This window comes from Pinus tabuliformis, chromosome 6, assembly GCF_031772625.1.
Source record: "Pinus tabuliformis cultivar Carrire ecotype Pingquan chromosome 6, CPIR1, whole genome shotgun sequence".
Lineage (NCBI taxonomy): Eukaryota > Viridiplantae > Streptophyta > Pinopsida > Pinales > Pinaceae > Pinus > Pinus tabuliformis.
Genome location: NC_142292.1, coordinates 1,038,865,148 through 1,038,889,865, shown reverse-complemented (window position 1 = coordinate 1,038,889,865; position 24,718 = coordinate 1,038,865,148).

Below are 24,718 nucleotides of genomic sequence, written 5' to 3'. Positions count from 1 at the left end.
ACCGATCTGTTTCACCTATCCCATGGTGATGCATCTAAGGAAAACATTTCCCTTACTAAAAATCACATCGTAGTCACGGTCTTCCAATACTGTGATGAAAATAAGATTCTTCTTTAGTATAGGAACATGCATCACATATGTGATTTTGAGAGGGGAGACAAACTCCCTCTAAAAGTTAATTGTACCGATGTTGGTCGCGTTGCACGTCCCATCATCTCCAAACTCTATGTTTTGCTTGAGGTCTTTCTCCTCAAATTCACTGAAGAGATCTTTATTCCATGTCATGTGGAACAAGGCATTGCTATTAAGATACCACATTCTTCCCATTATAGTGCTCGCCATGCATGCAATGAGAGTGAAATCAAGTTTGCATTGTGAAGCTAGAGCTTCACCTGCTACTGCTACTGTAGGCTTCTTATTGCTTGCTTTCTTCTGTGGGAAATTCGTGGCAAAGTGCTCGTACTTGTGACAATGAAAACACTTGACTTTCGACAATTCCTTCTTCTTTCTGCCACAAAATTTTATGAAAAAGAGGTTGATTTTAAATCGACAATATTTCCCTCATCTGAACTTTGATTCAGACGAACAGTTTTTTGAATTTGGGTATTTTTTCGCAAAAAATCCAGATATGCTATTTCTTTTGAAAATTTTCACAAAAAATTTCAGATCTGCTCTACAAACTGGCCACCCAAAAAAATTCTTGTTCCTCAATCTACTAATATCAATGATCACAACTCCTTTTATGTCATTAAACATTGACTCATTGATCGGCCCACTAGTAGCCTTCTAGCTCCATTAAGAAGTCTACACATATGGTCTTCTGGTGCTACCCTAAACTAGAGCTCCATCAATCTGCAAGGACAACTTCAATGTTTTCTCTTCTATTGTCTTCAGCTCTGCTACCATGTAGATTTTTACTTGTAGATTCAACAACTTATGTGATATGCTAAAACACAAGATAATAATCTACTCTACTCTTTAGCTTAAACCAAAATTGATCGATGAAAATAATAAGTAGAAAAGAAAGAATATCAATTGCACATAACACAATATTTCTTTGGGGAAAGCAAGTGATGATAACCCTGACTATCTATATTTCACTAACCAGAATATCCGAGAAGAAAATATAATGCTTGTTCAACCTGAACAATTCTTGCACTAGTACAATCAAACTCTCTACCTCACAAGCCAGCTCAAGCTAACACTTATCCAATTCTACTGCCTACGAAGCCCCTACATCCTTGCACAATTCCTGAGAGAATTAACCCGTATTTAAAGGGAAATCCTCACTCTATAACTGTGTAATCCAAACATAGGCCGTCAACTGATTGCATATAAAATTTAGAAAATTTTACAACTGATAGTACACTGTCCCTAAACTCTAATCTCAAATGGGTCTTCTTGTGAACTGACATGCATGCGTTATTTCTGAGTGAAATTTTAGTTAACTGGTGTGGCACTGAGGATGCACTCGTGCCCATCCCCACTACTAGACCTCCTAAGAGTTCCTCCAATAGTTAGAACTAGTTTAACTGACTATAACTCAGTTAGACCGAGTTATCTTATTACAACTCAAAAGAACCCAACCTGGGCCCCTAAAATTTAGGGATCACTCTACATGAATCTAGATAGACTTCAAACTTGAATTTACTAAGTTAATTAACAATCAGGTGCTCAAAAAATAGCTCAAAATTCAAAGTTGTCGTATCAGTGTGGAACTTGAATGAATGCGTAGTGTTCGTCATCCTAAATCTAGTGCAACTTGTTTCACACGAAAGAGACTCTGTATGCTCCCAGAATCATGTTTTGTTTTCTTTCCCAAAACAAGTGAATTTTTGCAAAATGTGATAGCCCAGTCAGCAGTCTGTACTATTGATGTGGAACTCACTATGTATTTTGACATGGCAGGGCTGACTAATAAACAAGCTCCTTCATCAAATGGCGTGCTGACACGTGGCAGGTATTAGGTTCTGATTTGGATGAGTTTGGTTGGTTGGAAGGTGGCCAACCACAGGCTAACACATGTCTTAGCCAAAGGCCACCACATGGCAGCTCAGGGGTCACCAAAATTTTGGTTAAGGTCTAGGAAGAAGTGATGGATTTCAAACCACCACCTCTAAGCACAAGCCCAAAGCTCCTACCAATGCACCACACTAATAGTTCTTAACAACTATAGTGTTCAAAATTTATTTAAATGTAATGTAGTGTGCATTCGGGGAAAAGGGCTAGCCACAGGGCCAATCCTTGGGCATGTGCCAACCATGGGACCACCACCAGAGTGGAGGGGGAGCTCGACCAGTGGGGGTGGACCTTTGGCCTCAGTCCTGGGCACATGGCCCCCCCCCCATGTCCATAAAACTTAGATTTAAGGACTTATAGGCTATTTAATGCGCCTAGCAATTTTTCCCAGAATTAGGCGAAATTGGCGCTACGTTAGCACAATTTGGGGCAAATTTGTAGGATGGTGCCAGATTTTGGGGAAATTGAGTTTCGATTAGCAAAAAGACTTGGGGAAGCCATAACGTCTTCAATTTTTGACCAAATCAAGAACAGAATGAGGCTAGACAGGCATTTTTGGGCATTTTGCAACCACTGGAACAGGTTTCAAAGTTATCTGAGCATTGCAAATTGATGTATTCACACTTTTGAGCATAATAGATAGGGCCAAGCCGTTGTAAGCTAGACCAAGGAGACATAGCCCAGGCGGGGTGAAATCCTTCATCATGTGCTATTGTGATACTATTTTTGGTGATGTTCATGTCTGTTATATGTTGTTGTTCAATCATTTGTTTATGTTAATTTGTACATGAAATTTACATAAAACCACTCAAAAACTCATGTTTAAACTTAAAATTAACATCATGAATCCTTAAGCAAAGTTTACATATTCTTAAGAGGAATTTAGCACAACAAAACTAATTTTCCCATTCAGATCTAGTTTGGTATCAGAGCTCTTGGTTTTTTTGTGCAAGAAGGATTTAACTGTTTGCAAGTGAATGTCATGCTTACAAGGTTGAAGCTCAAGAGAGGACAAAGGAAGCTGGTTGAAAGTCATGAAGTTGGGTCAAGGAGAAGGAGTGCAAGATTGCCAAAATCTCCACCACCAATTCTACTTCAAATTGCAGTTGATGCTTCAGTTAGCATGTCACATGAAGGAGAGCCTACAAATATGACAAAACATGAGAAGGTCTTTAGGAAGGCTTTCTTTGACATGACAGAGATGATGAAAGTCCTCTATGAAGAGAGGAATAGTAGATTGCAGTGTGAAATCTCCAAACCTCCAGAAGGAGAAGGTTATTTAGGAGGAGGAGGTAATGGAAATGGAGGTAAACCTTCACCCTTTCCACCATCATCTTCTTCTTCAACTTCATAGGGATCTTCATCCTCTTCCACTAATACAACCCTTACTCATACTCATCAACATACCTCAAAATGAATTGGTAAAACACCCGTGTTAAAAGTTGATGTTAAATTTGAACTACCCATGTATAATGATGAAGTGAATGCAGAGAAATTTGAAAATTGGGTTCATTAGTAAGAGGTCTATTGCATAATTCAAAACCTTCAAGATAATGACATAAAGATTCAACTAGCTTCCTTGAGGATGGAGGGTTGAGCACTAGTATGGTGGGAATATGATCCGAATGTAAACAGGAACACAACAAATTACAAATATAACCATAAATAGAGAGATGCAGCAGAAATAACACTTCGTTTCATTAATAGAAAAATACTGAAGTATGCTTACAAACAAAATGGAAATAAGGCTACCTTGGGTGATTGTAGCTTATCTGTGAGAAGAGATGTGGTGGCTACATGCCTCTGAACTGAGTTGCAATGAGACTCAATGGCCTTTTTATTATTGAACAATAAGGGAAAACCCTAAACAACCAAAACCCTAACTCGAGGAGATGTAACACCAAGAGTTTATGGGCCCCATTGGGTTTAGTTGGGTAGCCAAATTCCGAGGGTCGTAACTTAGTAATATTATCTATGTTTGATGCGTATGATACCTCGTTGGAAAGATCTCTTTGAAACCTATAGCAAACAATGTGATTTCCATAGAAATCACTAAGCATTTTTTTTCCAAAAAACGTTGTTTAGGGCCTCAAAATGGCTCCGATGTTCAGGACCCGAAAAATTCCAAAAATAGTAAATTGTGCTACAATTAAGGAAACTGAAAAACTGAAAGAAACAATGGCGAGGGTCCAAGTGGAATAGGCGGGTGGCCACCAATATCCACCTAGATCAGTCCTACCCCATTAGGAATCAATGGTCCCCATTGCATTGATTTCCTCCATGAGATGAGGAAACTTATGTTGAACTTGTTACCCTGGTGAAGGAGTTGGATTGCTTTGACATCTCAATATAGTTGTATCCTTTATTATAGGTCATTCTTGATCTGTGTGTCCATGATCTGATTAGTTGTGGGCATGTTCCATGCAATCCCGGTTGAGCTCTGTTGGTGTGAGTTGTTCTGCAATGTCATATGTGTCCAACAATGGTGGACAGTATGGTTGAAGGTGATCTACATTGAACAATGGGTGCAATCCAAGGAATGGGGGAATGTTGTGCTCCAAAGCTTTGTTTCCCATATCCTTGGTAATGGTGTAAGGACCATATCGCAGTGGTCTGCACTTTTAATGGGCTCTTGTAAGGTGTTCTTTCTGTGAATATAAACAAACTTTGTCGCCCAACTGAAACTTGTGTGGCACCTGATGTTGATCATATCACTACTTGTACTTGGCGTTTTCCACAATGGAGAGGTGATATATCAGCCTGTTGGGTAGAGGTTCTCCAGGAGTTAGATCGAATGAATGCTTGACCTGACAGTGCAACGGTACCCTTGTGGGTGAGGAGAAGATGTTCCTGTATTCTTTCATGACTGTATCCACCTGCTTTTATTGCATGGAGGAATCCTTCCCGGGGGCCATGGATGTGGCTACAATCTTCCCCTTACTTTGAGAGTGAACTAGAAAGAAAATAAATTTCCTAGTCTGGGAGATGATCATACTACATTTCTTAGCAGAGATCCAACATGTGGTGGTAGGTGGGGCTACCTCTGGTATCCTGTATAATGTATTACCCAAAGAAATAATCACAGAGTGAGGTCTAGACTCATATACAACATGTCACTTCCACAATTATGGTTGTCTTAATAATACATCACAAACGTCGAGAGGAGCAACATCACACAATACCTCATATGTGAAGGGCTTGATGTTGTAGGGAAGGCGGCACTGCTGGCTGACTCGGAGATCTCGTCCTTGGTGAAACCACCCGATGTTGTATGACTACGGGTTTGGTATGGTCAGTAGGCCCAGCCACTTCATGACCCCTGCTGAAATGAGGTTCTTTTGGCTACCATTGTCGACAATGAATTGCAGTGGCGAACCCTTCACCCACATTTGTGAGTGGAAAATATGCTCCCCCTCCTCTGGATCTTTTGGCTCATTCTTTTGGATATTGGTGGTGGCAAAAGTGGCACTAGGCTCCCCATTAATAATCTTCTTCCCTTTGTCATTCCCCTTGTCGGGTTTTGACTCAGGGTCAGAACATGCATCTGATTCTGAAGCCTTTAACTCGGCCACCAATCACTGCTTGGTCTAACACTCAATTGTGTTGTGAGTGGGGCTCTTATGGAACTCACACCACATTCCTTTGTCCTTCTTTTACTTCGTGCTGGTGTTCTTTTCTTGCAGCTTCAACAGGTTGTATTTGGTAACGCCATCTTGGTTTTGTCCTTTTCTCTTCGGATTCACAAATCCAAAGTCTCGCTTCTTTTGTCTAAACTTTTGCTCGATCTTGACAACGTAAGGGTACATCATGCCAAGTGAGGCAATGTACATGAACTCCATCTCATCCTAGATGTACCTGTGTAGGTAGACGTGGTATATGAGTACCAGATGCCACTTAGAATCCTTGATACCCAACTTTGTGCAAAGGGTATGAAAAATATTGGTAAACTTCGGCGCGTCTTGGTCCCTTCCTTGCCACAGCGGTCCACTTTATGTATTTATCCTCATAGCTTCTGACAGGGTAGTAATGCTCGTTGATGGCATCTCAGAATGGATTCCAAGTGGGTGCGGTTGAAAACATTGAGGTCGTACTGTCATCCTTCTGCTTGTAGTAGGTTTCCCACTAGTCCTTGACGTGGGGGGCGGCTTTGAGAAGTGAAAAAGGGATCTTTTCCTGACTAGAAAAATCATGAACAAAAAAAATATCATTCTATTAGACTTAACCATTTATCTATGACATCCACATCTATCTGACCCTGAAATATGGGAATGTAAAAGTTAACTTGTACCTTAAAAGATGTGTCGCTTCCAGAGTAGTTGCTGGAAGTAGATATGTCATCCCTCGGTAGTGGCTAAAGGATCTGAGAAAAGTTGTCCATCATCGTGTTCCTTTGTGACTCGAGGGCTTATTCGAGCAAGATTTTGATAGGATATCCTGCCCCCTTGTCTTTCTTTTCATCTGCCATGGGAGGCCGTTGGGATTTGCGAGGCTACTCTTACAAAGGTTTGACCAGTTCAAGCCCTAACTCCTGATATCTCCACCACATTCGGGACATGCAAAGAAAAACAGAGAAAGAGAAGACCACTCTGATACCACTAATCCAGATTTAAAAAGGAATGCAAAAAATTATAGATATAACCATAAATATAGAGATGCAGTAGAAATAACACTTCATTTCATTAATAGAAAAATACTGAAGTATGCTTACAAATAAAATGGAAATAAGACTAGCTCGAGTGATGGTAGCTTATCTCTGAGAAGATATTTTGTGGCTACATGCATCTGAACTAAGTTACAATGAGGCTCAAGGGCCTTTTTATTATTGAACAATAATAGAAAACCCTAAACAACCAAAACCCTAACTTGAGGAGATGTAACACCAAGAGTTTATGGGCCCCGTTGGGGTTAGTTGGGTAGGCAAACTCCCAGGCTCGTAACTTGGTCATATTATCTCTGCTTGACGTGTATGATACCTCTTTGGAAGGATCTCTCCAAGGAATATAGCAAATGATGTGATTTCCATAGCCATCACTAAGAGTTTTTTCCAAAAACACATTGTTTAGGGCCTCAAAATGGCTCCAGAAGTTCAGGACCCGAAAAAATGCCAAAAATAGCAAACTATGATACAATTAAGGAAACTGAAAAACTGAAAGAAATAATGGTGAGGGTCCAAGTGGAATAGGTGAGTGACCACCAATATCCACCTGGATCAGAATCCAAGACAGAAGAAGAAACAAAAAACATGGTAAGATCTCAATTTCTTAGTTTGATTTCATTGCTGCAATTAAAAAACAATTTTACCCTCTAGCATAGATGCAGAAAGTCATCATGAATTGGGAGAACTTTGGACAACTTAAAGGAAAAAATGTACAAGATTACACCCAAGAATTTAGAAGAAGGTCTCTAATTTTAGGTGTAGATTTTTAATCACAAGACAAGTTGATGAAGTATATAGGGGGTTTACACAGTTACCTTAGGCATATTATCCTTATGTTTAATCCCAATAATCTAGATGAGGTGTGTGTGCAAGCCACTCATCTTGAGGCTAGAGGGGAAAATACTCCGAAGAGGGTAGTAAAAATCCATCTAAAGGTAAAGGAAAAGAAAATGGTTTCAAAGGGAAAGGAAAGAAACATGCATCCATTAAAAAGGAAGGAGAATAAAAAACATGAAAGCATTGTTCCAAGGAGGGTCACGATGAAGCTCATTGTTGGAAGCTTCATCCCGAGATGAAACCAAGTAAATTCAACAACAAGGGAAAACAATTGCAACCACTCAAGAAGATTTGGGATCCGATTCAGATGATGATACTAAAATTACAGCCATGGGTATGAAAGGAAAAGAATTCATTGCTAGCACAAGTACTTCAAATTTACACAATAAAATTCCAAATGAAAAGAAGAGGATATAACTTACTCACATAAGGGTAATCTCAAAACATAGAAAAGTTGATACTCTTTTTGATAGTGGCTCTCAAGCCAATCTCATCTCTCAAAACATTGTCAAAAGTTTAAACGTGGAAACCATTCCACATCATAAATGATATCCATTAGGATGGGTGTGTGGCAATGCACAATTGCAAGTAACTAGAAAGTGTAGTCTGAAATTCACCATTACTGCAAACTTCATATATGAAGTGGAACTTGATGTTGTGACATTAGACATATGTGGTATAGTTTTTGGTAGCTCATATCTCTATGACAGAAAAGATATCTTCCATAGACATGAAAAAAATACCATTTTTTCAAAGATGGAGTAGAATACATTGTAAGAGCCAATAGAAAGAACCTAAATCTTTCACTTGTTAATGTGAGGCAGATGAAAAGACTAGTGAATTCTAGCAATAATTTTGTGCTTCTAATGATCAAACCCAAAAATGATATTATAATAAATCTTTTCAAGGATTGAAATTTGAATTGGTTGATGTTGTTAACCAATATGATGAGATGTTTCAAGAACCAAAAGGATTGCCTCCCAAGAGAGGAATTCAACATGATCTATACAGTTGCAACAAGATAGTCCTCTTCCTAACATTGGCATGTACAAGATGTCAATGATGGAAAGTGTAGAAATTAAAAAGAAAATTCAAGATTTGTTGGATAAAGGGATAATCATGCCAAGTTCTTCACCATGTGGGTCACCTATTGTTTTGGTGCCAAAGAAGTATGGAACATGGCACATGTATGTGGACTTTCGTCCCTTGAACAAGATTACGGTAAATAACCATTACCCATTGCCTATAATAGATGATTTACTTGATCAGATTGAAAGCTGCAAAGTATTTTACTAAGTTGGACTTAAGGAGTGGCTACCATCAAATTATAATTGTTGAAGGAGAAATTTGGAAGACAACATTCAAAACAAAACAAGGTTTGTTTGGATGGCTAGTTATGCCTTTTGGTTTATGTAATGCTCTTGCTACCTTCATGCGTGTGATGAATGATGTTATAAGGCCATTTCTTGATGAATTTTTTATAGTCTACTTAGATGGAATCTTAACTTTTATTAAATATCTTGATGAACATGTCATGCATGTGAGAAAAGTACTTGATGTCTTAAAGAAAGAACATTTGTATTTAAAGATGTGAAAGTGTGAGTTTGGAAAAACTTCTTTAGTTTACTTAGGTCATATTGTTAGAGGAGGTGAGTTGAAAATAGATCCCTCCAAGGTTGATATCATTATTAATTGGCCAAGGCCCAAGACAGTTACTGAGGTAAGATGTTTTGTAGAAATTCTCACTGTAGATCACCTAATAATGCAATATAATAAAGCAAAATACTTGATCTACTTCTACAAACAAACTTGTGTAAGCTTAATAGATTTTGAGCAAGATCAAATAGAACACATATAACAGATGAAGAAGAAATCAATCACACATGAACATAGAAGAATAATATGGGGAAAGCCTCAACTAAAAATCCTGATCTCTTATTATCATACAAGTGGAAATATCTCCAGATTACACAAAGCTTTAGCTCACAAGCTATCCATCTCTTAGTACAATCCCTCACTGCTGCTCATAGAAAAAATAGACAACACATATTCCTTTCCTCCACCCTCCAAGCCTCCTATTCCCTTGCACAATTTCTCTTGGGTCCTCAAGCTACCACCTGTGTGTAATTACCTCATGCACTACTCACTAACCTCTGAAATAACTACGTAATCCTCAAGGAAAGAATTCCTTCTACATGCAAGAGATATCCTCATGGGAATATTCCTACAACTGATAGTACACTGTCCCATCCTTTGATCTCAACTGGGTCTCTGTCTGAACTGACATGCGTGAGTTATTTATGAGATAATATTCAGTTATCTGAAGTACACTAGTTGCATGCATGTATGCATTGACTAACTGAACTCACAATCAGTTCCACAAACTGTTGGAACTAATCTAACTGGACTTAATTTAGTTAACTGAGCTAAATAATTACAACTCAAGGTACAACTCATCCTGATCTCCTTAATTAAGGGATAACTTCCACAATCAAAGTGATAACTGTTGCATGTCTTCACATAGACTTCATGTTTGATTTTCTCTAACTAGTTAACTCAAGATGAATTAATTAATTATTTTACAAACAACCGCTGAGCTCAAATTCGAATTTTAATTCACAATTTTAATTTAGGGACTAATTAAAATTGGAATGTATCCCAAAATGCTATTTATAGTAATGCTACTTTTAACATTTCTTATTGCTATTTTCAACACTCCCTTCCTGTCACCTTGATCCTGTCTATGTGGAACTCGAATTTTCATTTTGACAATGCCTTAGTCAAAATGTTTGCATCCTGCTCCTCGATCAAAACATACTGCAACAACATGATCCTCTTGACCACACAATCTCGAAGATGATGATACTGGATATCGATGTGCTTGGACTTGTCATGAAATACTGGATTCTCAAAGTGTTTGATAAAACTCTGATTATCACAATAGATCACAGTCGGATCCATCCTCTGATCAACTTCAAGCAACCAAACTAGAATTTTCGCACCCAAATGGCCTCACATGCTGCCTGGCTTACAGCCATGTATTCACCCTCTGCTGAGTTAAGTGCAACTGACCTTTGTTTCCTGTTGTACCAAGAAACTACGGCTGAACCAAGGTTGAAAATTCCTCTTGAAGTGCTCTTCCAATCTAATGGACTCCCTGCCCAATCTGCATCTGTGAAGCCCTAAAGCTTCACTCCCTCTATCCGTCTATACCATAATCCATACTGAGATGTGCCTCTAAGGTATCTCAGTACATGCTTCGACAGCTTGGTAGGTTGAACCATAGCTTGACTCAGTTGGTTCACCGCAAAGCACGAATCTGGTTGTGTGTTCACTAAATACATCAATGAACCCACAAGCTACCGATATAGAGTAGAAGCTACTACCTCACTTGAAGTAGAATCCTCCTTCCTCGAGTTACCTGCTAGAGGAGTCTAGATGGACTTGCACTTATCCATGTGGAATCTCTGGAGTATGTCATTGGCATACTTGCCTTGAGACACAAACACTTCCCCATCCTTCTGCCACACTTCCATGCCTAGAAAGTAGTGCTTGAGACCCATGTCTTTCATCTCGAACTCTCTTGCAAGGTCCTCACAAGACATGATCAACTGATCATCACCTGTCAATATCAGATCATCAACATAAAGAACAACGATCAAATTCTTACCTTCTACCATGATGTGGTACAGGTTCGCATCCGCTTCACTCTTTGTGAAGCCCAACCTGGTGAAATAGTTATCGATCCTGGTGTACCAAGCACAAGGTGCTTGCTTTAGCCCATACAAAGCTCTCTCGAGTCGGCACACATGTGACTTACGAAGGTCTCAAATCATTCCGGCTATTCTATGTACACCTCTTCCTCAATCTTGTCATTGAGGAATGCAGTCTTCACATCCATCTGATGGATCTTCCAACCCATCTGTGTTGATAGTGCCAACATCAATCTAATAGATGAGTACCTTGCTATAGGAGAAAAAGTCTCATCGTAGTCAATCCCCTTGACCTGTAAGAAACCATGGGCAACAAACCTTTCCTTATGTTTCTCCACACTACCATCAGTTGCTTGCTTTACCTTGTAAAGCCAACGGGAACTCACCACTGACTTGTTCTCCAATCTTGGAAAAACATCCCAAACATTGTTTCAAACTATTGAGTCATACTCCTCCACCATAACATCAACCCAAACTGGATGCTACAATGCTTCCTGGAAGGAAGATGGTTCGATCTCTATACATTCCCCAACAAGGGCCATGTAACTAGTGTATTTCTCAGGTGACCTCCTTTGTCTGTGCTGAGAAGATGGCTCTCCCACATTATCTCTCGCATCCATCAACAATCTATCAGCTTCCCTTGAGCATTTCCGCCCATCTCTAGAAGACTTTGCATGAGTGGATGTCTCCACTCCTGGATCCTCTGCATGCGGCTGCTCCGCATCAGTTTGAGGCTCCTCCTCCTTAGGAACCAAAAGTTCCTCCTCTGCATGCAACTTGAGCTCCCTCTCATGGGAAAATTGCATGGCCTTCAGCTCATCAAACTTAAGATCTATGCAAACCAATGTCCTTTGACTAGTAGGCAAATACACTTGATAGTTGTGGGTAGTATCGGTGTACCCCACAAGTATCTGCAACTATGTTGTTGGCTCTAGCTTCTTCTAGGCATCTTAGGTCACATGGAAAAATACCGATGAGCGAAATATCTTGAAGTGACTCACATCTGGTCTCTTCCCGGAGAAGGCCTCCTCTGGTGTCTTCATCCCAAGTATGAGATGCGGGCTTCTATTATGCAAGTATACCACTGTATTGCATGCCTTATCCCACAAATGAAGTGGTAGGCCTTGGGCATGCAACATCATCTGAGCTACTCCCATAATCGTTATGTTATTCCTTTCAGCCACCACATTCTCTTGTGGGTTATGGGGTGCCGTCAACTCCCATTTAATTCCTTTTGCTACATAGAAGTCCTTAAACTCTTGAGAGATATACTCTCCACCATTGTTTCTTCGCAAGGCCCTGATCTTCTTTCGTGATTCTTTCTCAACCAAGGCTCTGAACTCACAAAACCTTGAGAAGGTTTGATCCTTCTTCTGCATGAAATAGATCTAGCATCTATGAGAAAAATCACCAATGCAAATACATAGTACCTTTATTTAGCAGTGGAGGCTATCGAGAATGGTCCACACACATCTGTGTGAAATCTCTACAAAATTGCTTTAGCTCCAATGTCTCAATCATGAAAGGAATATTTTCATACTTACTGAAGGTACAACCTTTACATGTGTCCACTTGCTCAAGTTTACCCTTGGGAAGTCAGGTAGAAGTCTGATGCATGATCTTCAAGGCCACATGGTGCAAGTGGCCCAATCTTCTATGCAACAGCTCACCAATATCTCAGCTTTGCACCAACTCTTCTTTGGAACTTAATGTAGCACAGTCATCTACCTCCAGCTTGTAGAGATTCTTTACTTGAATCCCAATCCTCTTGGTCTGACCCGTCGCAATGTGTCTCAGGAATGGCTTTCCTTTACTAAGACTACATCATAGCGTTTGTCTTCCAACATTGCGATGGATACCAGGTTCTTCTTCAGTACAGGCACATACTTTACATCAGTCAGGGTAAGAGGAGCTCCATGCTCCCTCTGAAACACAACCATGCCTTCCCTTGAAACATGGTACTTTCCATCATCGCCCATCTCTATGTGCATCTGGAGGTCCTTCTCCTCCAAGGTACTGAATAAACTCTTGTCGCCAGTCATGTGGAATGAGGCTCCACTGTCTAGGTACCAAACACAACCCACCATCGATGAAACCATGCATGCGATAAGGGTGAAATCCAATTCAAATTGTGAGTCCAGTGCCTCACCATCTGATCCTTTTGAGGATCCCTTCTTGGATTTCTTCTGTGGACAATTTGTTGCATAATGGCCCACCTCATGACAATTAAAGCATCGCACTTTAGATTTGTCAATCTTCTTCCCACCATGGGAAGAAATAAATTTGGAATGGGAAGCCTTCCCTTTCCCTTTCCTCGCCTTAATTTCTAAGGTTATATTTTCTTCATCATCATGCTTTGTTGGAGAACCATCTCTGGTTCTTCTCCTAATCTCCTCCTGCATCAAATCCGACCACAATCGTTCCCAATCTAGCAGTTTCTCTCTTCCATTCACTGATTCTTTGTAGCTATGCAAGCTTTTAGGAAGACCGAGGAGAGCAAGACTCACCATGTCATCATCGACTGTCGTGATTCCTACACTTCCAAGCTCATCCCTATAGGTGGTGGGCTTGTTCAGATATGTAGAGATTGTGTCGCCCTTTTCACACTTGATTTTCCGAAGCTTGTCTTTCATCACCAACTTCCTCTAATCGCTACTGTTCTGATATAGATCCTTCAATGTCTTCCACATCGAAAATGGTGTCTCCTTCCCATGGAGACTCGAGACAATATGGTCTTGAACTCCCTCTAGAAGAATCCTCCTCGCTCTAGCCACACATTTCTTCCATTCCGCCAATTCTTGGGCATTAGTTGCTGCTGGCTTGGGGACTTCTTGATCAATGAAGTCCTTCAAACCGTTGTCCTCTAATACCTCTTCCATGCGGTCCTTCCAGGATATATAATTCGAGCTGCCATCCAAGGCATACTCGAGTCTCAAACCATTGAACGCCGTTGGTGAACTTTGAGATTTGATAAGAATTCGATTTCTACAATCAAGAACTTCAAACTTCGAACTTCTCCCTTCTTTGTATACTGTTCTCTGCTTTGATCACCTTTGCTTTGATACCATGTAGAAATTCTCACTGTAGATCACCTGGTAATGAAATATACTAAAGCAAAATACTTGATCTACTTCTACAAACAAACTTGCGGAAGCTTAATCGATTTTGAGCAAGATCAAATAGAACACATATAATAGATGAAGAAAAAATCAATCACACATGAACACAGAAGATTACTTTGGGGAAACCCTCGGCTAAAAAACCTGATCTTTGTATTATCATACAAGTGGAAATATCTCTAGATTATACAAAGCTTTAGCTCACAAGCTATCCATCTCTCAGTACAATCCCTCACTGCTGCTCATAAACAAAATAGACAACACATATGCTTTTCCTCTGCCCTCCAAGCCTCCTATTTCCTTGCACAATTTCTCCTAGGTCCTCAAGCTACCACCTGTGTGTAATTACCTCACACACTACTCACTAACCTCTGAAATAATTGTGTAATCCTCGGGGAAAGAATTCCTTCTACATGCAAGACATATCCTCATGGGAATATTCCTGCAACTGATAGTACATTGTCCCATCCTTTGATCTCAACTCGGTCTCTGTCTGAATTGACATGCATGAGTTATTTATGAGAGAATATTCAGTTATCTAAATTACATTAGTTGCATGCATGCATGCATTGACTAACTAAACTCACAATCAGTTCCACAAATTGTTGGAACTAATCTAACTAGACTTAACTCGGTTAACTGAGCTGACTAATTACAACTCAAGGTACAACTCATCCTAATCTCCTTAATTAAGGGATAACTTCCTTAAACAAAGGGATAACTGTTGCATGTCTTCACATAGACTTTATGTTTGATTTTCTCTAACTAATTAACTCAAGATGAATTAATTAATTATTTTACAAATAGCTTCTGAGCTCGAATTCGAATTTTAATTCACAATTTTAATTTAGGGAATAATTAAAATTGGAATGTATCCTGAAATGCTATTTATAGCAATGTTATTTTTAGCATTTCTATATATAGAATTTCTTGTTGCTATTCTCAACAAGTTTTTTGGGAGCAACCCAATAATGGAGGAAATTCATTGTTAACTTTTCTTCTATAGCAGCTCCTTTGGATGCATTGACTAGTGTGAAAAAAAAAATCAGTGGGGAGGAAAACAATAAAATGCCTTTCATGCATTGAAGGAAAAGATTAGTTCAGCTCCAGTACTTGCACTTCCAGACTTGAAATGTCATTTGAGATCCAAACTAATGCTAGTGACTATGCCATGGGTCCAGTGCTCATGCAACATGGCAGGACTATTTGTTTTCATTCGGAAACTTTCAATGGTGGAGTGATTAATTATCCTACATATGACAAGGAATTGTATGCATTGGTGGAAAGTCTGAAAAAGTGGAAACACTACTTTATGGGTAAGTAAACAATTATTCACACTGATCATCAACCATTTCAATACTTGCAATGTCAATCTAAGTTGAAAAAATCAAGGCACTCTAATGGATGGGTTTTCTTCAACAATTCCACTTGGTGATAAGGTATAAGAAAGGTATCTACAATAGAGTTGCTCATATGCTTTCTAGGTCTATTATTAGTGTAGCTACTCTACTCAAGCATAATTATGTTTTGCATGAAATTTATATTGAGCAATATGCATTAGACAATCACCTTCATGATGTTTATGCAAGCTTGAGTCAAGGTGACAAAGTAGAGGAATTGGATTATCATTTGCATGATAACTTGTTGTACCATGTTTGTAACCTTTGTATTCCACAGGGAGAAAGAGTCAACATCATAAGATAGACACGTACTTCTCTTATTGTTGGTCATTTCGGTGTAAGTAAGACGGTGGGACATCTACAAGGGTATTGTTATTGGCCTCGTATGCTTGAAAGTGTGTCATGTTTTATTAAAGGATGTTCAATATGTGCAGTCAGTAATCCTAACAATAGGAAGTTATGATTGTACACACCACTTTTGATACCTTCATAGCCATGGCAGAATGTTTCTATGGATTTTGTAGGAGGTCTTCCTTTGTCAAAAAGAGGTCATGATTATTTGTATGTAGTTGTGGATAGGTTCAACAAAATGTGTATTTTGATGCCATGTAAAAAGAAAATTATAGTTGAGGAAACTGCTCAGTTATTCTTTCAAAATGTATGGGTTCATTTTGGATTGCCCACATCCATTGTTAGTGATCGATATTCTCTATTCATTGGGAACTTTTTGTCAAGCTTGCGGGGATTCATGGACACCAAATTGAAAAATATTACATCATTTCATCCGCAAAAAGATGGTCAAACCGAGGTGGTAAATAGAACCACGATACATCTTCTTTGTGGGTATTGTAGCAAGCATCCTAAATTGTGGGATGAACATTTGCACTACATTCAGCATGCTTACAACCAAGCCAAGCACTCTTTAGCTAAAACATCGCCATTTGAAGCATGTTTGGGATACTTGCATAAGTCTCCTTTGGATTTCATTTCTGGAAATGATGTTTCTATTGATGGTCATAGTGACATAGACAAAGCAAGAAGGTTCATTGAACAAATCCAATTGGTACACCAAAGAGTTTAAGAATAGTTGGAAAGATCCAAGGCAAGTACACAGTAAGGCACGACAAGCATAGTGTAGATCACAAGTTCCAAGTCGGTGATGAAGTTTGGCTTCAGATTAGCAAAGAGAGGCTCCAAGGAGAAGGTAAAAAAGTAAAACCAATTAGATATGGTCCATTCAAAATTTTCGAAAAGATTGGTGACAATGCCTTTAGGTTGGATTTGCCTTCATATATGCAAATTTATGCTATTTTTAATGTTGAGAACTTAAGGTTCTATGAACCTCCCTTGATTGAAGATCAAGGAGAAAATGTCCAAATGCCTTCCATTGAGAATTTTTCTCCTGAATACCTTGATGAGCTGCAACAAGACACCATTCTTGACAAAAGAACAAGGTCTTCAAAATGAGGGAGTGTAATTACCTTTGAGTGGGGCTCAAAGGAACAAATCCTTCCAAGGCCAAATGGATCAAGATTGGAAAGGTGAGGGAACTGTACCCTCACCTATTGGATCACTGAAAGTGATCTTTTGGGGTGCAAAAGGCTTCTAGTGGGGAGGAATGATCAGGTGCTCAGAAAATAGCTCAAAATTCAAAGTTGTTAAATTGGTGTGGAACCTGAATGACCGTGTATTTCTCGTCATCTTGAATCTGACACAACTCGTTTCACACAAAACAGACTCTGTATGTCCTAGAATCATGTTCTATTCCCTTTCGCAAATAGGTATTGTTTTGCGAAATGTGACCGCCCAGTCAGTGGTTTGTACTGCTGACGTGGTAGGGTTGACTAGTCAATGGGCTCCTTCAGCGAATGGCATGCTGACACGTGGCATGTATTAGGTTCTGATTTGGATGAGTTTGGTTGGTTGGAAATTGGTCAACCACAAGCTGACATGTGGACTAGCTAGAGGCCGCCACGTGGCCTAGCCTGGGGGCCACCAAAATTTTTGTCAAGGTCTAGGAAGCAGCAATGGGGGTTGAATTTGTGACCTTCAAGAGAAATTCCATAGCTCCTACAAACGTGCCACACTAATAGTTATTAACAACTATAGTGTTTGACATTTATTTAAATGTAATGTATTGTGCATACAGGGAAAAGGGCCAACCATGGGGCCAACCCTTAGGCACGTGCCAACCACGAGACCACCACCAGAGCGGAGTGGGGGCCTAGATGGCGGGGGTAGGCCATTGGCATTAGCCCTAGGCAGGTGTCCCCCCACATGTCCATAAAATTCAGATTTAAGGCCTTATAGGCTATTTAATGCACCCGACAATTTCGCCCCGAATTAGGTGAAATTGAAGCTTCGTGTTGATTTGGGGTAACATAAGATGCTCTCTAGCCACAAATATTAGTGGAGTGGCTAAAGCACATGAGATCTCCAAGATTCAGAAATGGTTTGGGAAGATTCTAAATAGTTTTGGAGATATTAAAATAATTAATATTTTTAATGGAGTTCTTAAGTCTAAACTTATGAAAAATAAAATATTAATGGGTATTAATATAAAACTGTGCTAGAAGGGTCCAAAAGTCATGGATCGAGCCAAATATAATCTTAGCCATTGATTAGACATTTAATCTTGATCGTTGATGGACCAACAAGAAAAGTATAAGAGGAGGCTTGAGGGTCAGTTAGAGGACACACCAAGAGAGATCAAGAACTCGATTTTCTATGGCAGGGTTTGCTGAGGAAATTGAGTGAAGTGATATGAGTTGCAGTTGAGGGGCAGTGAATACATAATAGAGAGGCAGAGTTAGTACCAGGAGGATTAACGTAGAATACTGAAGAGGTTAACACAGAGCCAACTAAAGGCCATGCAGAGGTAGCCAAGAGTTGTGCAGAGCCAGTGAGGGCCAGCGTGTGAGACGCAGAGGCTCCAGAGGTTGACGCAGAGCCCCGAGAGGTTGATATTAGGCTGGATAGGCTGATGCTGCACTGAGGCTAGGCCAGAGAGGTTAATGCATGCCTTAGAGGTAGCGTTAGGATATTTTCATGCGATAGATTGGAGGTGGAGAGCTGGATAGGGTGACGCAGTCCCTATCAGGGTGACATAGAGCAGCAGTAGTTGTATTGTTGTTGTGGGATTGTTAATCCAGTGATTTAGTTGGAATATCTATCTCTGAATGAAAGGTATTATTTTTGAGGGAATTCTCTGTTGGGTGAGCCATTTCTGGCACCCTGGTTGTATTCTGAAATTGCACAATAATAAAACCCTCTGAATAGTTGCACCGGTTTTCCCACATTGGTGTTTTCCGGGGACATTATTCCAAAAAAAACAATGTCATTTGTGTGCTTGTTTCTTTCATTTGATGATTTGTATGTGTTGATAATGTACTTATATTTATTTTCAGTAATTACATTGTAAATAACATGTTAAGTAACTGAACAAGTAGGAAGAAATAAATCATATAGTACAAGAAGAATTTCTAATGTATAGACTTAGAAATTCCAACATGGTATTAGAGGGTGGTTGTAGATCATAGAATAACTGAAGGCATCAACAAAGCAGAGAAGCACCAGTAGAAACAGCTATCCCGAGTGACGGAAGTTGTTCCTAGCAGAAAGCAGCATGGAAGGGATGACGCAGAGAGTCTACGTCATCAGTTCAAGCCAGGAGGAGGATCAATGCTGAGGCAGAGAGGAGCAGACTTGACCTACGCAGTGCCTAGTCATCTTTCTCAGTCAGGAAGGATCGATGATGTGGCTAGGAGGTGCAGATTGTGTCGGTGTCGGGATTGTGCAGAGCCTAGAGGCTCTATCCTTTAGATTGTTGGGCCATAGGAGGCTATGAGCAAGTTGTGGGGTGAAGCTAGTGGGTTATTGTGGTCAGAACATTACCTAATAAGGAAAGAGCAAGGAGGGATTTTCTGCCGAGGATTTCTAGCCAAGAAATCTGGATCAATGGTATAGTTGCACAAACGATCGGAGTGGGACATCTCAACATTGGTAGAGGGGTTTCTAGGAGGAAAATTGAGGCTCGGAGGGAGTCACACCGAGAACTTCCAAACATGAAGTTAAGAGACTTGAAAGAGTCGAAAGAGGAGAAGTGAAATAGCAGTGAATGGGCTAAGATATCAGGATAGACTGGAAGGAGCCTTGAACTTCGTAGTATGGAAGGCCATGATCTTGTCCATTATAGACAGGTATCGCATCAAACACTTTTCCTTGAAAATGAAAGCGGTCCCAGTTGACTGGGCTGAAAATGAGAAGTATTAGGAGGCAATGGCTAGGGCTAAGTGCATCATTCTTGACGGGGTCAAGGATCATGTGGTACCACATATTTAAGAGAAGGGTATGGCAAATGAGATGTGGGATGCCCTAAAGAAGTTGTATTAGCATACTTCCATGCAGAGGAAGATGCTTCTGGAAAATCAACTGTGGTCATACCAGATGCAAAGGGGCGAGCAGAAAGATATCTTCCTTGAGAGATTGACGGAGATCCGAGATCAGTTGACTTCCATAGGGGTCATGCTGGATGAGGAGATGTTGGTGAGGACTACACTGAATGCAGTCTCAGAGGATTGGGAGGTATTTGTATAGATCTTACTGTGCAAGGCGAGCCTTCCAGATTGGGAGGAACTGTGGGCGGATATTCTTCAAGAAGAGATCAGAAGGATGACCAAGGTGGGAAGCAATGACAAGGGGGTGAGAATAAAAAAGGAGGAAGAGGAGGATGCTGCCCTAAGATCTGTGGGAAAGTAGGAGAAATGGAAGAAGAAGAAGGACCTCTTCAAGGTCAAGTGCTTCCACTGTGGGGAACTAGGTCACTATGCGAGCGAATGCCCAAGGAAGAAGAGCAAGGGAGAGGCTTCTGAGACCAAGGGAGCACCAGCAAGGGCAGAGAAAGAAGTGGAGATAGATGATGACTATGCCATGAGTGCTCATGCACCACTTGAGAAGAAGTGGGGAGACATCGAGTTGTAGTCAGACAGACTACAAACAATGAGGGGTAGGATCCTTGAGTTACCCAACCTCTTGGATTATACCTTGCTACGAGAGCCCCACAAAGGAGTAGCAGGATTGGCGGATGTCAGTAGAGACTGATGTGGATGGAGCGATAGAGAGTGCTACAGTGTAGGAGTCCCGGGACAGCATGAGGTAGCAGTGTGAGATGCATGGAGTTGTTGTAGTAGCACAGAGGTCAGTAGAGGGTGAACTTGTCAGTGACAGAGGGAGCTTCAACATCGGGAGTATTTCTAGCGAGGTGGATATGTCACAGTTGGGAGGATCAGTTACTTACTTCTCAGTAACTGAGTTGCAATGTAGCAATTAGTAGTGGAAGTGCTATGGAGCAGCACGATGCAGCGTGAGAGGGGATGTAGTACAGATGCAACAGTGGCAGTGGCAGGGCCATGCGTAGCAGCACAAATGCATAGGGAGTTGTCGTACATATGTAGCAGTGTTAGTGGCAGGGCCATGGGTAGTAGTACATGATGCAATAGCGCAGAGGATGTTGGGCAGTGAGGCCTAGCATCAGCATAGGGACCGATGCTAGATGATCATGGTGATACTCAGCAAGGAGTATTTCTAGAGCATAGTCCTCAGTAAGAAGGAGTGTTGATTTGGGATAGCATCGGATGTGATCTAGCAACAAAAATTGGTGGAGAGGCTAAAGCGCATGAGATATCCAAGACCCAGGAATTCTTTGGGCAGATTCTAAACAGTTTGGGAGATATTAAAATAATTAATATTTTAATGGAGTTCCTAAGTCTAAACTTAGGAAAAATAAAATGTTGATGGGTATTAATACAAAATTGTGTTAGAAGGGTCCAAGAGTCATGGATCAAGCCAAATCTAATCTTAGCCATTGATTAGAGATTCAATCTCGGCTGTTGATGGACCAATGAGAAAAGTATAAGAGGAGGCTTCAGGGTTAGTTGGAGGACACATCAAGAGAGATCAAGAACTCAATTTTCTAGGGCAAGGTTTGCTGAGGAAACTGAGTGAAGTGATCTGCGTTGCAGCTAAGGGGTAGTGAATACATAGCACAAAGATAGAGTTAGTACCGAGAGGATCAACGCAAAAGTCGGGAGAGGTTGACGCAGAGCTAACTAGAGGCCATGCAGATGCAGCCAGAGGCCATGCAGAGGCAGGCACGAGTTGTGCAGAGCCAGTGAGGACCATTGTGTGAGACGCAAGGGTTCCAGAGGCTGACGCAGAGCCCCAAGAGGCTGACACTGTGCTAGATAGGCTGATGCTGGGCTGGAGAGGTTGACGCTGGCCTTAGAGGCAACATTGGGGGATTTTCACGGGACATATTGGAGCTAGAGAGCTAGATAGGGTGACGTAATCCTTATCAGGGTGATGTAGAGAAACAATAGTTGTATTGTTACTGTGGCATTGTTCATCTAGTGATTTAGCCAGAATATCTGTCTCTGACTGAGAGGTACTACTTCTGAGGGCATTCTCTGTTGGGTGATCCATTTTTGGCACCCTGGCTGTATTCTCAAATTGCATAATAATAAAACCCTTTGAATAGCTGCATCAGTTTTCCTGCATTGGGTTTTTTTGGGGACATTATTCCAAAAACAACAGTGGCACTCGTGTGCTTATTTCTTTCAGTTGATGATTTGTATGTGTTGATACTGTACTTATATTTATTTTTAGTATTTACATGGTAAATAACTTGTTAGGTAATTGAACAAGTAGGAAGAAATAAATCAGATAGTACATGAAGAATTTCTAACGGATAGACTTAGAAATTCCAACACTCCGTTAGCACAATTCAGGGCGAATTGGTACGATGGTGCCAAATTTTGGGGAAATAGCGGTGCAATTAGCAAAAAGACTTGAGGAAGCCATAAATGTTTTAGTTTTTTACCAAATCAGGAGTAGAAACACACTGAATAGACATTTTTGGGAATTCTGAAGCTATTGGAATAGGTTTCAAAGCTATCTGAGCACTGTAAACTAATGTATTCACACTTTTGAGCATAATAGAGAGGGCCAACCCATTTGAAGTTGGACACAGGAGGTGTAGGCCAGGTGGGGTGAACTCCTTCATTTGCTATTGTGATACTGTTTTTGGTGATGTTATGTTTGTTATATGTTGTTGCTTAGGCATTTGTTTATGTTAATTTGTACATGAAATTTCCATAAAAACACTCAAAAAATCATGTTGTAATTAACCTCATGAATCCTTAAGCACTTTTTACATATTCTGAAGAGGAATTTACACAACAAAACTAATTTTCCCATTCAGATCAATTAAGTCGATTTAATTTAATTAAGTATTACTAGTTGCTATGAGAATATAATTTCAATTTAATTCACAATTTAACTTAAGGACAAATTAAATTAGAATTTCTAGATGTTATTTTTAACATTTCTTGTTTCTCTTTTCAACACCATTTAATTCCATGAAACATATGCTAAATCTTATTGAAAATAATACATAAATATAAGATAAATATTATTGAAAACAATATAGAGACATGCTCCTATTGCTCTCGATGAAAACATAACAAAATAACTACCAAATCTTTATTAAGAGAATTTGTGGAGTGATAGAAACATGGAGGATGAAACTTGCGATGCCCCTCTATTATTCCCCATTCATTTTCTTCTGGTGGAGATGATGGAACTGATTTATGCACTTGCTAAATGAGAGTTTGGTGTAGCCCTGTTATGCTGCTTGGAAATGTCAAGAGAGAATATATGGATTGACATGTTTAACTAAGACAGAATTCTTCGTATCTTGTAAGATCATTGAAGGTAGAGACTATGAAAACAATGTAGCAGGTGGTTGTCACTTGCTCGCCCCTTTGGTCACTTCAGACAAAAGGATATGGTCCTATAACACGACCTGTAATTAATTCCACTCTTGTAGTCAAAATGGTTGCTATCGCCGCTAGCTCTAGTGTTGTTGGTCAACCAAAGAAACCTAATGTCCATGCATGGAGAGCCCCTTTATAAAAAACCATTTTGAGATCTCGGCGATCAACTTCAATCAGCCTCTCGGGGATTGGAAAAAATTCCATCTATTCCAGAAAAAGAGACCATGAATAAATGGGTTGTTAAACAAGTGCCTTTTTCAACCAATGCATGATGATATAACTTACGTTGCATCTTTTTCATAAAATGCACATGCTTCTAGTTTGATTTCTTTAGACACAGGTGTTGCCTTCACATGCTAAATGGACGCAACCTCTTATTGCAACATCTTGGATCCATTCTCCAGTGCTTTCTCAGAATAACACTTGACATTGCATGTCCACCCAATCCACTCCCTTCCCACCTAGCTAGACTTCCCTCTTGCATCTGATGGAGCTGTGTTGGTGTAGTAGAGTGATGGTATCTTTGAGATTGTTTCTATAACATGGAATTCTGAAAGGGAGTCCTAGGTGAACAATAGTTTTTTTGTTCATCATGAATTTATTACAGAGAATATCAACTAATCTGCAAAAATGGGGCCACATCTCCACAGACAAGGGATCACCACAATAAGATTTTCTTCGGCTCTCCTTAATTCATAAGTAGATTGAGTTGCTTACAGCAAAGGTGATAATGGAAAACCGATGCACGAACAACTCGTTGGTCTTGGTGAAGCCGATACCTTGACATGCCAATGACAAAGCTAAATAAAATTTGACAGGTCACCCCAGCCTTGCATGCAGCCAATGATTTATGTGCAGAGGTGTTTTGACATTGCGAGTGGTAATAATAAAACTAGGTAATAATCACTTGTTTTCGTTTGTCACATGTATGAAGCTACATGGATGAATGGTTTTGGTAGGGAAATTATCATGATGGAGAAAAAATTATCAATGTTTCATGACTGCAAAGCATGAAAAAAAGCTTCGAATCCAAGCCAACAAATCCTTATTTATTGTAATTTTAGGTTAACAAATAACTTTAGGTATTTGACTATTTTGGTAAATGCCCAATTCAAATCCTTTCTAGCTACTTGGCGAATAT